The sequence below is a fragment of the Numida meleagris genome, chromosome 1, assembly GCF_002078875.1.
Source record: "Numida meleagris isolate 19003 breed g44 Domestic line chromosome 1, NumMel1.0, whole genome shotgun sequence".
Taxonomy (NCBI): Eukaryota; Metazoa; Chordata; class Aves; order Galliformes; family Numididae; genus Numida; species Numida meleagris.
This window is the reverse complement of record NC_034409.1, coordinates 68,357,370-68,371,993: the sequence shown is the minus strand read 5'-3', so window position 1 is coordinate 68,371,993 and position 14,624 is coordinate 68,357,370. Positions and strand designations below refer to the sequence as shown.

Sequence of the window (14,624 nt, the reverse complement as noted above, 5' to 3'; positions counted from 1 at the left end):
ATGTCTGTACAGGATGAGAGGAAATTCTGGGAGAGCAGGAGGGAAGAAGGGCCTGCTCTTTGCCTTGGTGCCCTGATCCAAAGGCAAGAAAGGCCAGAACTGCAACTAAAGCCAAAGTCTTGCTTGACGCCAGGATGCCAGGTGTGTGGTGCAGAGGAGCTTTTGTAAATCTTCAGCAAATCAGGCTGTGAAGCTTTACTGAGGCCAAGTCTTACAAGAGCAGGTGAGTGGTTAAGCTCACTGCCAGGCAGCACAAGCTGTCTCTGCCTCCACTTCTCGATGGCCTGCCACTACCATCCCCCTTTCCCTCACTCCTGTATCCCTTGGACCTACCACTGGTCACTGGCAGAAAGCTAATCCAGCCACTTTCTGTGGGATTAGTGGGCTGAATTGAGAAGACTATGGAGGGGCCTGGTGAGTGTTAAAATTGACATGTGGAGGGGTCAGAGACAACATGACTGGGAGGGGAATCAAGGCAAGTTGTTCTCCCTGTTTTGTTAGGCAACTAATAGCTGTTTGGAGATATGGCCACAGGTCTTGTCAGATAGTGCCACTTGTATATTTTCAAAGCCTTCTAATGCGTTCAAACTGGGCAGGCTCTCACAAAAGCAAATTAAGGGCAGGGACATAAAAGCCTCTCTGAGAATCATTACCAGAATATTTTGGCATGGCAAAATATTCTCCTGGCCCTGACCTTAGAGATAATAGAAAATTCTGACAAAGAGTTTGTTATGGGATTCAGGTTTAGGGAGATACTCAGCGTGGAAATTATGGCTAAAATAGCTAATGTTTGGTAAGTGTGCTTAACAATAGAGATGCCAGTCCCTATAAGAAGTGGTTTGCACCTCCTTGGCAGAAGGATCTGAGATTGAATGGGTATAAGCAAAGCTGGGAAAATGATGTTTTTCACTGTTTCCCAATGAGTCATCAACAGGTTTTTGAAAACTGTAAAAATAACATTTTTTTTTAGAACACATGAGATGCTTTTCTTCAAAAAGTAGCATTATAATGAAGGATGAGTGGAAACGCATGTGCTTTTCATCTGCACAGGATACAAAGAGACTGTAATGTAAAGCAGACCTTAACGGAGACAAATAAGCATGTTAAAGAAAAATGCTGGTAAAATAAATCTGGAGAAAAATGTTTCAAGTACACACTGAAATCCTTTCATACCATCTGAAATGCATGAACTAGGCAGAGAAAACCATGCCGAAAGTCACGGAGGGGCTGATAGACAGACTCACACACCCAGCACTGATAAGAAGTTCTGTGCAAATCTCTTTCATACTGTTTTGCTTTTCCTCTGAGAAATATTTAAAAAGAGATTTGTCTTACCAGAATGACTGAATGAGAAAGTGAAAAGAGCAGGGATTTTATATTCCTGCATTAGAGCTTTACAAACTTTTGTTTTCCTTTTATTATTTTTTTTTAATGGGGTGTGCTACCAGCATCAGCTACAAGCTTTCACGTACAGTCTTTGCCATCTTACGCTGCTGTGGTTCCAAGTCACTCATGTGTATAAGCTTGAAGGAACAGGGCAGGTACCTCAGTGGTGTTCCAGTCTATCTGTTTTTCTCTTGCTGCCTGTCTGGGAAATAGGAGAGCCCAGGCTCCACCCTGCCAGTGGAAAGTTCATGGAAACCATCAGTCAGCACCAGTTGCCTTTAGCAACCAACAACAAATCTGCCCACACTGGCCACAGAGATTGAGACTACGTGCTTATTACTGCATTGATGTTCAGCTGAGGAGTCCTGGCATCTGGAAGACTTCACCTATAGGAACTTCCAGAGAGCACGTAAGTCATGTCTTCAGGGAAACTAAGAGAGAGCAGTGAATGCCAGGGTGTGAGAGAAACATCCTCCAGCTTGGTTGCACCCAGTCACTGCTGCTTCCACCAGGAAGATACGCTAGGCCAGTTTGGAAAACAGTGCCCAAGGGATTCCTCTTCTGAGACATCTGTCTCACTAGAGGGGGAAGGGCACACTAAAGATGCCATGGGAGAGCTTCTCGTGTAGCCCTCAGCAAGGTTTCTTCTGGTTGAATATTTGCAGGAGTGGAACTGTCACAGCCTGCCTTTAAATAGTCTGAATTAATTGGCATATTTTAATCTATTTACTTATTATTATTGCTGACTTGTAACATAAAACCTTAATCACTCTGAAAGAGATATATATATTTATATATATACGAGTTAAATATGTGTGTGAGTGTTTGATATATGTATAGTCGTATTGAGAAACTATCTGACTCTCAATACCTGTGTCAGGTGGTCCTTAATGTGCATGCAGTACTCTCCAGTCACACCAAGGAACATCTGCCCCTTCACACTGCACTGCAGTGAAACAGCACAGGCTGCAAGGCTACAGAGCCCAGCAATGCACACAGAATTACATTCATCTGTGAGCCTTTATCTGTGGACCCATTATCTGTCTCCCACTGAGAGGGCCTAGAAAAAGTCAGCAGTCTCAGTGGCTGCTGTCAGCAGAGGGATTATGGATTCTGACCCTCCCAACCCCAGATGTTTTCCTAGGCCAGTGCCATGTGGGTCTCAGCAGCTGCCCCTGAGCTAACACCTTTGCCTTTGGGACCAGGAGGCAGAGAAGGGAAAACATGGACACACTTCAAAGTCAGCTCAGGTTTCAAGGGGCAAGAAGCTGAAGAGGATGATTTCTGCTCATTCCTTTCTTCCCCTGAGCATCAGAAAGAGCCTGTTGTGGCGGTGGAGGGAGGCAGAACTATTGTTACACCGCTCCCGGCATCTCTATTCAGTACAACTCATCCTGCCTTTGGGGAAGTTCAGCAATTTCAACACTGTCTTTGGGATTTTCCAGAGGTTACAATCCACCAGTTAGTAATTCAGCCTGTTCTCTGAGTGCTCTTTTGAAAGAATCATGGCATTTTCAAAGAAGTCAGAGGTCATCGCTGGCTTGGCTTGACATTTACACTTGTTTTTATCAAGAGATAGAGGAATGGCATTCATTGCTGGTATACCCAAAAACAGTAGAATTTTTTTCCCCTCAAGGGTTTAGAGCTCATTCTCACACTTGTTCACGATCCAAAAATAATCCTCTCATTAGTTCTTTAGCAAAATCACATTGCAGTATCCTGCACCTTGTTATTGACATTCTTAGCAATATATAAACTGCTGCAGAATAACTGCCTGACCACTTCTGCCAGGAAGGAAAATGCCGGAGGATACATTCATTCCATCGACAGAGGAATTAATTTTTAACTTTTTTCTCCTTTTTACCTCGCTGAAAGATACAGGAATGACCGAAGCCAGAGGAACTGAACAGATCATGTTATGTGAGGATCTGGCTAACCATTTGGTAGGTCTGTGCACCAGCGTCTCTCCTGAACATAGCAGGTGCTGCAGAGACAAAGGTGGAAGCAAAAAAGCCTAAAAGAAAAATACCCAGATTTACTTTATTTGGGCTTCCTGGTGATAAGATGGAGAATTTTTATTGCTATTTAATTTCACCAACAAGTTTATACAGCAGGTTACCCAGCAAATAGAGGGAGAAATGTTAAATAATGTTTAATTATTAATTAAAACTAGGTGAACATTATGAGATCCATCAAGATCAGAATCTCACTGTGCTGAGCCAGGTAAGAAGTTATTCCCTGCCCTGAAGAGCTTAAAAACTGAAGAGACCAGTGAATCACTGAAGTTGGGCACAGACTTCTTTTCACTGAGAAACTAGAGCTGCAGTAACCCTGCGTCCTTCTCCACAAGACTGACCCTTTTTCCAGAGATTCTTTTAATAATAGGACAAACTTAGCTTACTAGCAGTGCTGTACACACAATCTATTCCTTGGCAAGTGCATTCCTTAACATGCCAATTAAAATAATTCAGTTGCCTTTGTCCCCCTCACTTTATTTAGAGAACTCAAAGTACATCAGCATACATGCTGTAATAACAGATAAGGGTATGAAGATATAACCAATCCTCATTTGTATTATGCTGGGTACATCAAAAAGCTACTTTTCCATAATCTGCTTATTCCCATTGTAATCGTTATACAAGAACTCTGAAAATCTCGCTGGAGCATAAAGATAGAAAAGAGTCAGAGAGGGAGGGGAAAAGGGAAGCATATTTAATAACTGAGGAAAATCTTATTTGAGAAAGGCTAATTTATGAGTACATGAAGCATCATATGGTTCTATATAAAGGCTCCAAGTATGGCTGGGATGGAGAAAAACAGTTGGGTCTACCAGCTCTAGATCACACATCTAGCAGCTAGACCTGGATCAATAGGTACTGTGGTTCCAGGGAAACCTTGAGCCTATGACTGAGAGACTTTTTGAGGCAAAAGGTGCACAAGAAAGTAGGCAGAGCTAAAGGAGCTCTAACTTCTACACAATTCAGCAAATATGAAATTCCCACTTGGTTCCCTTGCTATTAAGAACTTCTCTGTTTCTAGCGGAAGTAAACAAAGCTTTGCTTCATGTGGGGAAACCTTTTCCCCGTGATATAACCTATCCATAGGGATAAAGCCGTGGGCATGCCTTGGAAACTTGGAAAATTCAGTTATCTCAGCTCTTCTTTTACCATATATTTGAGTGAAAAAGGAAGAGGAACCCACAGATCTCTGTAAATTGAAGCTGTCATCTTTTGGACAGTTCCATGTCAGTGCTACTTTCTCCCACATTTCTACATGCCAGACAGAGGTTCCTAGGTAGGTTCCATTAGCCCTCTGAGTGCCAGTGTGCTAGATAAATATCTTATGTACAAAAAGATTCTGTACTTAAAGGGAACTGTAGATACTTACCTGTGTCTTGCATTCAACTAGGTTTAAACATGTTTTGAAATAGTTTCAATTTATTTTGAGGTTCCCAGACTATTTTCTGTTATTTTTGGAATAAATATGCATTAATATACATTTGTGCTGGTCTGCACACTTGCAGAGTCCAGTGCATTAAGGAGATGCTGAATGCACTGCTCACGGATTGCATAGGGAATTTGTGTGTACAGTAATTCTGATGCAATTAACATGTGTAGGAGCCACTAGGGTTAAATCATAGGTTGTATCTGTTTGTGCACTGTGTCCATCTATGTAGTGTATTCAAGTGTCAGACTGTCTGGACAGAAATGCTATTCTGACTCAGTTGCCAGAGACATACAAAGATCCTAGAAGTATGTCTGAAGCCCCCTTGTAATCTTCAAGATAAAACTTTTTCTTGCTAGAAATCTGGCCACATCCAGAACATGCAGGTATATATATGGTAGTCCTGCCCAAATCAAATCCTTAGTTCCCATGGTAGGAAACCAGTGCAAATAAAAGGGATCAGGTTAACATGCATCTGTGTGCACGGACATACACAATACAATTAAAAGCTCAGCTCCATTCCTAGCTCACTGCTTTTGCTCTGGGTAGTAGTAAATCCTCACCCAGCAGGGTTGCAAGAATGAAAACCAGCCACAAGAGACAAAGAGGCACAGAAGTGATTGAAGCCAGCCTAGGCAGAAGCAAGTTCTGGGAAGCGTGATGCTCCTGGGCAGGCTTGGGGCCAGCATGGCCCCCGCTGCCCTGACTGATCCTGTAGCAGATCCCTGAGGGCAATGCTGATGTTGTTTTTCTTCCCCCTCCTTGCAAGGGTTTGCAAATAAAGGCCATGCAATGAAGGCGGCCTCTTCTTTATTTATTTCTTTCTTTCTGTAGTCTGTCTGAAAGAAGAACACGATTTCTTCATCTTTGTAATTCAGAAGTATTTGAATATTTGTTCTTCAGGCTGTGAAATGACCATAAATAGTTTTCCACAAGAATTTGCTTCTTGGACTGTGGTATTTACTAGAGACAAGTCAGATAAAATACCTTAGGCTAAACTGCAGCTTTTTGGTCTCTGTTCATAGGAGAAAGGAGGCTGGGAGTTCCTGGGGGAACTCTCCCACCAGAAAGCACATCTCAAGCTTTCCACACTGCTTCCTCATCAAATCATCAGCAAGAGAGGGAATGCCTTGAATGCTCTGCAACATGGAAGCCTGTACCCTAGGAAAGCTGATAGCTTGGTAGTGCCCTCGATGCAGGGAAGGCCCAAATCTTTAGGTCTGCATTCACTGTAGATGAACTTATGTACCAACAAAAAGTTTCTGTGGTGGATAATTATGGACAAGTCTCAGTGATTTAGGAGCATGCGTGCTTATGGAACTCAGCAAACTCTGAATAAATGCATAAAGAAATTGCGGTCACTGCTTCAAGTGTCTCTATTTACAGACACCTAAAAATAGCAGTGACTACAACAAGGTACTTCAAGTTAATGCAGTGTCCTGAGTTGTCATGCACACATGATGGTTAAAACAGCTCTCAGCTCTTAAAGTCAGTGCTCACAGATTTCTTTAGAACATTTTAAAGTTAATAACATTCTTTATCCTCAAAGCAGGCCTACTTAACTGTGAGTTGATTTTGCTGTACAGTCATATTGACACCTACATTTAGTTAACACTTCTTTATCCAGCCCCACCAGTGAGACCTGTAGAGTGGCAACACTCCTTGATTACTGACATGACTGACTGAGCTTTAATGTAGCCTAAGTGTCACCACCTTTCACATCAAGACAGGCACAAGTCCCAGTATCAATCAAAATGTCTCTGAGTGGAGTTTCCCATATACTTTATTAGCTTAAAACATTACAGTGAACATAGCCCCCTGTACAGAATGGTTCTTAAGGAGGCAGAGCAGCCCAAGAGTCAGTTCATCAGAGTGACATTTTTTCTACTTGGAGAAAATATATGATAGTGATTACCAGTGGAATTGTCTATTGCTTATTTAAAATAATCTCATTCTGCCTTTCTGTCCCATTCAAGAACTTTCTAAAATTCTTGTACTACAAAAGGCGGACTGACGTGGGATCCAGAATGTTCCTATTTTTATTTTTTTTAGCTATGCTTGCCAATGTTTGAAGTGCATTGACATGAACCAGAAACAGCTGGAGCTTCAGTCAGCAAAATGAGAAGGATAGGTGGTGCATAATCATTGAATTAAGAAGCTTCACTGCTGCCCAGAATCACTGATTGGATATTATCTAATGGCAGAAGAAGAGATATTGTTAACATCTGATGGTTTCAAATTCAAGTATTTTTAGGAGATGCATCAATTGAAGCAGTGATTAGACAAAAGTGGACCAAAACCATCAGCTGATTGGTTTTAAACATTACAATCTCATTTAAAAATGAATAAAAAAAGTCTGTAACTTTACTCAGCTGTAATTTCTGTCTGCTCAAATATTGTGAACTTGTTCTGTTTTGCAAACATCAAAGGGAACAGAGTTCTGTAAAATGACCAACACTCTTTTCTCCTCCACATGAATAATTCCTGTAGCTGATTTCTACTGGGAAAGAGAAATACCTTTTATTTCTGTTGTGTACCCAGACACAATTTAGAGCAATTAACCGCATTTAGGATACTTCAGATTATTGTCAGTTCTTCCGACAGTTCAAGGAAAGTGGCTCCACAAGATCTGTTTTGAAAGAGATATTATGAATATGTCCAAAACAGTGTACACAGCTGGGTTGAAGTGCTTCATTTCCAGTGTCTTTGTTTTGGTAGGAAATTATGATTGAGTCTGACGCTTGTACACATTCGTCAAAACGGGTATTTTCTGGACTGCCTATTCAAACAGTGCATCTGACACTCTTTCCAGTTAGCATCCCCAAGGCTTACAGCAGATGATTGTCTGATGGGCTCTCATCTCCACTGTTACTGGGAAAGTCCATTTGGAAATAATGGCTTAAAAATAAAATAAAATAAAATAAAATAAAATAAAATAAAATAAAATAAAATAAAATAAAATAAAAGCAGAGGCAACATTATCAGAATCATTTACCACAGGTGATCCAAATGAAATCCCTGGAGGAAGGATTATCCAACCTCCACATCCATTGCAACTATGAAATAAAAAGCTATGAAATAAAAGTGTTAGTGCTCTGGAGATCCTTTCATCATCTCTCCATCCCAACACAGTAAACAGGTTCTCAGTGCTTCTGAATGTCTGAACATGCAGACTCTGTATGTTCTTAATGTTGTGCAGTCATAGCCATTGCTATGATTTCTTCAGTATGGCAACTTTTCTGTGTTGGAGTAGGAAAGCAGATTGAAACATAACTATGTCTGTCTGCTTTTCATGGTCTATTAAGACATTAAGTCCTGTGTTTCCCTCTCTTTTCAGAGCCATCACTGTGCCTGATACTGAAGCTAGCAGTGACTGTATTTAAACAAGGATTTAATAAATAGAGGTCTAGCATGGTTTCCTTAACCATCATGGATAAGAGGTTTCACGTCCCAGCAGCTCTCCGTTTTACTTAACGTATGAGTCAGGGGCTCAAACAAAATAGTGATTTAACCTTGACACAGATCAGTTTTATTTTGTCTGTGTAAGTGGGAGCAAAATGCTTCAGCATGGGACTTTAATGATTTAGTTGATTACTGTTGTCATTTTTTCACAGAACTAAAATAAGGTTAGAGGAAAGAAAAAGATTTTTTTTCCCCCTTGGACTTCATTGTAAAGCTTTGAGTTTTCATTGCCAGAAATGAAAACAGAAAAAAAAAAAAAAAAAAAAGGCTTGTATGATTTTTATTACAAACAGCCAAATAGGAATTTTCTTTCAAACAGTATCCATTCTACCCAAGGCTTCTTTTTGGCTTCATAAGCTTTCAGTCAGCTCTAATTCTTATCCTTGTCATATAGTTAAGGAATCCAAGCCTCAGCCAAGTGAAGTGATTTGCCCCAGGTGCCCCAGTAGGCTGGTGGCAGAGCCCAGAAGAGTCCAGTTCCCTGACATCCATTCTCATGCTGGAGCCTGTTCTCCATTCACACCCCTCCACAAGAAGAAAGACATTTATCAGCGCTCCCAAAGAAGCTCCAATATTGGAATCTTTATTCTCAGAGTAGAGAACAGGCCCGATAACAGTGTATCTGCTGATAAATGCTGACAGTATTTTGAGTTAAATATCCTCTGGAAAGATTCTGCTGCAGACAGAGACACCTGCAACGGTAAGGAATATTATTTAGCATCATATCTTTCTCCAGCTACTGATTACTGAGCACTTCCTTTAAGAAATGATAAAAAGGAGAGAAAATGTAAATGATGGCATGGAAGCCAACACATTCCCCTGCCAGATAAAATGGCACTTAGCAATCAGAGTAAGTCTTAGCTACACTAACAGCACTGGACATTTAAAGCAGTGATTGGGCTAAATTTGAACACATCATTCTTCAGGATCTATGTAAATATTATCGATATTTTGTATATATTTCTCCTTTGAGGGCATCAGAAAGGATAAATTTTCATGCTGTCTGCTGCTTCTTTACTAACTGCTCTAGATTTTCCAAAAAACTGTATTTTGTTCTTTGAGATGATTTATTACTGTGGCTTCCTCAGTCTTATTTGAATAGGGATTTAAATAATTGTATTTCCAGTGTTCTCTTCCTATTATGTGCAAGAAGCTTTTATAGGAGATGGGGGCTGATACAGCCAGAAAAGAATGCATTTTGAATGTGATAATCTCCAATTTAGCTAATAGTGCTAATTAACTAGGATTATATTTTTTGGCTTGTCACTGGTTAGTGAATGAATCCCGGGAAAGATGAGTGCTTCAATAAAATGAGACAGTAGTTCTTAATGTATATGTTTTTAGCGTTTCTTGTCAAGAAGCTGCATCAGCCCCTTACTGTATACAGTACATGAGGGTAATATATATTTTTAATGTTTTTGCTTCAGGAATATTGACTGAAGACTTTTCTTTCTCTTTGACTGACCAGTATGTATTTTTTTTCCCTCCAGATTACAAAGCTTGTTACTTCCATGTCTTCATGGTTTACTGAAGAACTAAGCCAAGTAAAGCTTCAAGTCTTTGAATCATGTTCAAATGTTATGTATGAATTTCATTAACAGTTGCAAGGATAAGTTTAACTTGGCGTCGATCGGGTTAGTGGGAAACTATGTACAATAGCAGAAAATGTATTGCAGGGATCAGCATGAGTATATGGGCTTGTTCTCTTTTCCTTTAGAAAATGTCTTTGAAGGTATTCCCAAACTTTCTCATCTTTCTGTGCTTTCTGAGCATGTTTAAAGTGTCTGGAGAAAGGAAGAAAGGAAGGTATCAACCTAGTAATCATGGAGGTGTATTGAGAGACTGTAATCCAGACCCTGTCTGTAATCCATCTGTAATTCGTCCTCCCTGCACTCCCTGGCAATATGCTATTGAATTATCACATTCAATGTACACAGTGCGTATAATAACAAATAATGAGGTTTCATGCGGAATTCATAAACTATCACAGAGATGCCTCCAGGTTGTTTCCAGTATGAAGATAAATTATGTTAGCTAATGTTATGTAGTGTGATCGTACATCACAGGCCTTCCCCATAGACCATATTGCCCAGCTCTACTTAGTTTTCTTTAAAAATAGATGCTATGGATTTATATTCCTGTAGCATAACGGATGCTTCTGCTCGGGCCTTGTAAATGCAAGAGCTGGAAATGAACTGTGGTGTAAGAGATACAGAATCATAGAATTGTTTGAGCTGGAAAGGATCCTTAAAGCTAACTACACTGATACGTGGAAATGGCATGAAAGTGAGATTTGAGAAAAACTGAGATACAAATGGATTTATACTATCTCACTAACCAGCTAGCCCAAATACAATACAGCTTCAAAAGTGCCTTTAATTTGTACAGGGCCTACCACTGTGACAAAGACTTTTAGATTAGAATACCAGGAAAGCCTTGGTGAGAATATGTTTGGGGCTTTTTTTAAATGTTTTTTTTTTTTCCTTTTTCTTTTATTCATTTTCTCTTTTTCTTTTTTTTTCCTTTTTCTTTTTTCATTTTCTCTTTACATTTAATGATGATAGATTATGTGGTCAATTTGATCACCTCTTTTGGAAGGCATTTATAATGATCAGTGTCAATATTTATGAGGAAATAAAGCACTCTAAAAATTATTCATAGTCACTGAGGCTATTTTTCACTTAGCATTAATGCACTGAGTGCAGGTTTCTTGATACAGTCAGATATGCTAGCCAAGAATAAGCTCAGGCCCCAAAGTACAGCTAAGGATGTTTAATGTATCTTGACAGTCATTAAGTAGTTGGTAAAGGACTGGCAATGAATTCATTATTCTTCTTATGAATCAATCCCTATTTATAGCAAACTATCAAAATTTTCATGTTATAATATGGAGATTGAAATGGTTATATTTAGTGGTCCTTTCACCAGAGGCAGCCATGAAAGAACCGGTGAGACTAGAACAAATTACAGTTAATGACAGACTCTTTCTCAGAGAATTAAATACTTTAATTGGTCAATCAGGTTGGGCATTCGAGAAAGAAAGAGTTGTAATTATGTGAAAACCTGCCTACTGTACTTTGGCAGCTTTATGGGCCTCTGGCAATTTTTCATCAGGATTTAGATTTGTCATCATGTTCTTACGCTTACAGATACCCCTAGCCAAGAATAAGAGCTACTTCTTGACCTCCTAGGTTTGGGGGTTCCTTGGAACAAAATAAGATCAAGATTTTGGTACTGATATGCTGTTGCCTTTGAGTGCAATTCCATCATGACATCTATATATCAGCTACACTGTCTTTTGAAGGCTTATGTGAGACTTTCCACCCTCTTGGCAAGTGTATGAGGCAGCAGTCTCACTTCTTTGCATATCACCCATGTAGTAACACTCAGTAATATTGTTTGAAGACATAGAGTTTGTTCCATTGTTCCATATACTTTTTTTTTTTTTTGCTTCTTGCATCTAATTCACAATTCGGTTGTTTTCTAGTTAAACACCAGAACAACTCCATAAATTGTCTACCTTGCATATTTAGTTTGTTATTCATTCAGGGAAGAGTTTATCTCTTAATGTGTGTTTTGCCAGGCTGCTTACTACACTGCTCTGGTTCCTGGTAGAAGCTTTGCGATGCTAATGTAATGTTGTGGCTGCTTTTAACATTCTGTGTTACAGCATCTGTAACAAAGCTCTATTATGTTGGTTTTTGGGTGTCCCACATGAATCAGTGAGTTGAAACAGCCATTTTACATCAGAAAAAGTTCTGCCTTCTCTCTTCTATAGTCTCATATTAGAAGTGATGTAAGATTTTGTTCAGCGTGAAACTGGACTCTACCTCACAGCAGAGAGATGTTCTTGCTTGATGATTGTGAGGAACATGATATGCCTTAGCTATGCCTATTGACTGCATGAAGTTATTGCTCTACATTAGCGCAAGTTCATAGTGAAAGCTTTGTGCTGTGCTTATTCAATGAGCTTAATAAACGAGGTTATAAAATGAGGTTTTGGAGTGCGAGTGAGAGCAAGCCTTTCCCTGTATGAAAAGAAAGAGTGAGAATAGCTTGCTCCAGGAACACTATGAAAGTGCCTGTGAGCTGGGCTGAGCAGTCTATCGTGCTGAATTGGGATGTTAGACTGGTCTGCAGTCTTACATCAAGACAGGTATGACTGTTTTGGGACAAGCATATGAAGGCTGCAGCCGTGTTCTGCAAGAGAAGGAAACACTTTACAATTTGGATAGTTTAGAAGCCAGGAGAGAAAGGGGAGCTAGATCTTACATTGCACCAATCAGAGACTTGCTGTTGCAGGGCCAGGTCTGACACACTGTGAAAGCCGTGGCTGATACCTCTGCAGCTGAGCTTCACAACACTACTCCCTAGGATGGATGAATGCTCACACATCCTAGCTTTCTCCAGGTAGATGAATCCTCCATCTAGTGCTCACCAGTGAGAAGATCAGACAGTTGCCATTGCTGACAAAAAGCAGCTACCTGCACCTTGGGATCTTCTGGAGAAGAGCAGCAGCAGCAAGACGAGAAAAGCGATTAGCGGCAACAGCAAAACCCCAGAGGAATCAAGTACCAAAACTGGTTTTATTTTCTGCTGCTTTGATGGAGGAAAAGTCACTTTTCCTAAGGAAAGCCATTTTGTTTCTTTACCCCAAAGAAAAAGTCACTTTTCTTAGGTAAGCAGAGCAATAGTATGGATCTGATGTTTTATAGGTAAAAAAAATAGAGGTATTTCGCTGTCATAGCCTCTGTACATCACCACCTTCAGCTGACAGACATGAAATAAAAGCTTCCACCCCTGAAAGCAAAGGCAGAAACCTAGTGAGGATGCATGGTTCTCAAATCCTACCTTCTTCTTCCTCTGTCACAGCTGTGCTGAGCCTTTAGGACCACACTCTTCCCAAGATGCATGGTCAACACACACCAAAGAGGGAGCAGAAAGTGCGTGGAGCTACACTAGCAGCCAAGTGGAGAGGCACTTCTCTGGGTCACGAGACAGGGCTCAGGAATGGCCTGGTACAGGATATATTTCTGAGGCACCATGGAAACAAACAGATGAGACACACCCCCAGCAGCAGTGGCCTGTCAGAGGAAATTTCTCCCTTGCTGTAGCCAGCCCTGGCTTTGACTAGGCCTGGACAGGGGGACCAGGGCCAGGGTGGGCCCTTCCCAGAGTAGGCTTTTCCTGTCCTTCCCTGCCCTATTCCAGGCCTGTGGCCTCTGAGGTGAGCGGCAGCCCAGGGCACAGTGGGCTCGGCTGGGCCCATCTGTGGGACAGGGATACCAGGCCAGGGTTCTGCCTGTGGGACAGGAGTGAGTTCTGACCCATGGGCATCGGGCCAGGCAGGGGCCGGTCTGCAGTGTGGCTAACAAGATGGCTCCCATCAAACCCGAGGTGAGAGCACTGGGTAGAATGCAGCTCTCAGAGGAGGGGGCCTTTTTTTGCATTGTCCCTACATGTACCTCTGAGTCTGAGGAACAAAAACCAGCCCATTATTAGATAAAGCTGGTTTTGTGTCTATACAGACCAGAGGAGCTCTGAAGCAGCAGAACACTTGCAGCTCCTCTCTGTTCAAGAGGAGGGAAATTCATGGAGGCCGAGGGCCGGAGGGGGATCCCATGCAGCTGCTTCTTGCCAGGAAAGAGCTTACACAGCTGAAAACACACATCACAGTGCCTCGGAGAAGGTAAGGAACAAAACTGGGTTTTCAGGAAACGGTACAGTGTTTTCTCACATCTACTATTTCTGGGGTGTTTACAAAAAATGTCACCTCTGATCTTGTGCTAATAGGCAACGTGCCATGAAGTGCTGGATGTACAGCTTCCTCTTGTGTGTGCTTGGCACATCCCAGGTTTAATACAGCTTTTGGCATGAATTATTGCTCACTCCCATCGGGGGTAGGTTGGTCAGTGTCCAGCAACACAGTGATGTTCTCCAGATCTTCAGCTGCATCCCTGGCTGTGAGTGAGGGTGGTTCCTACACCACTTGGGCACACACAGACACTTTTCTGCAACTGGTGCTTGGGAGAGAAACAGAATGTGCTTTGGAGCTGGCCAGGGTCTCAGGCACTGGCTCTTCAGCACTGGCTCTTCAGCACTGAAGTGAGAGAAGACACACTGGCTAGGTACAGAGCCCTATTTTTGTCCTTGCTCCAGACCCAGCCATGCTGCTCCTTGCAGTTAAAATCAGCTTTCTGGCTGGCTGGCTGCCAGCAGAGGCCTGGAACAACCACAGCCTAAGCCTGCTCTGCTGGCTGCACTGGCTGTATAGGGGCAAAACTATTTTAGCGAAACACTGGTATGCAAACAGTACCTATGTCAGTGTGAGT

At 41.4% G+C, this 14,624-nt stretch overlaps 1 long non-coding RNA gene across 3 annotated transcripts in view; it reads left to right on the top strand.

The window, feature by feature from the left end:
* LOC110396403 overlaps window positions 1,642-14,624 on the top strand; it is a 73,189-nt gene continuing 60,206 nt past the window's right edge. For 2 of the 3 annotated variants that reach the window (XR_002436950.1, XR_002436952.1), the window contains exon 1: window positions 1,642-13,981. This is a non-coding gene — a long non-coding RNA (uncharacterized LOC110396403). The remainder of the gene's footprint in view (window positions 13,982-14,624) is intronic. The other variant, XR_002436951.1, reaches the window with a different exon arrangement.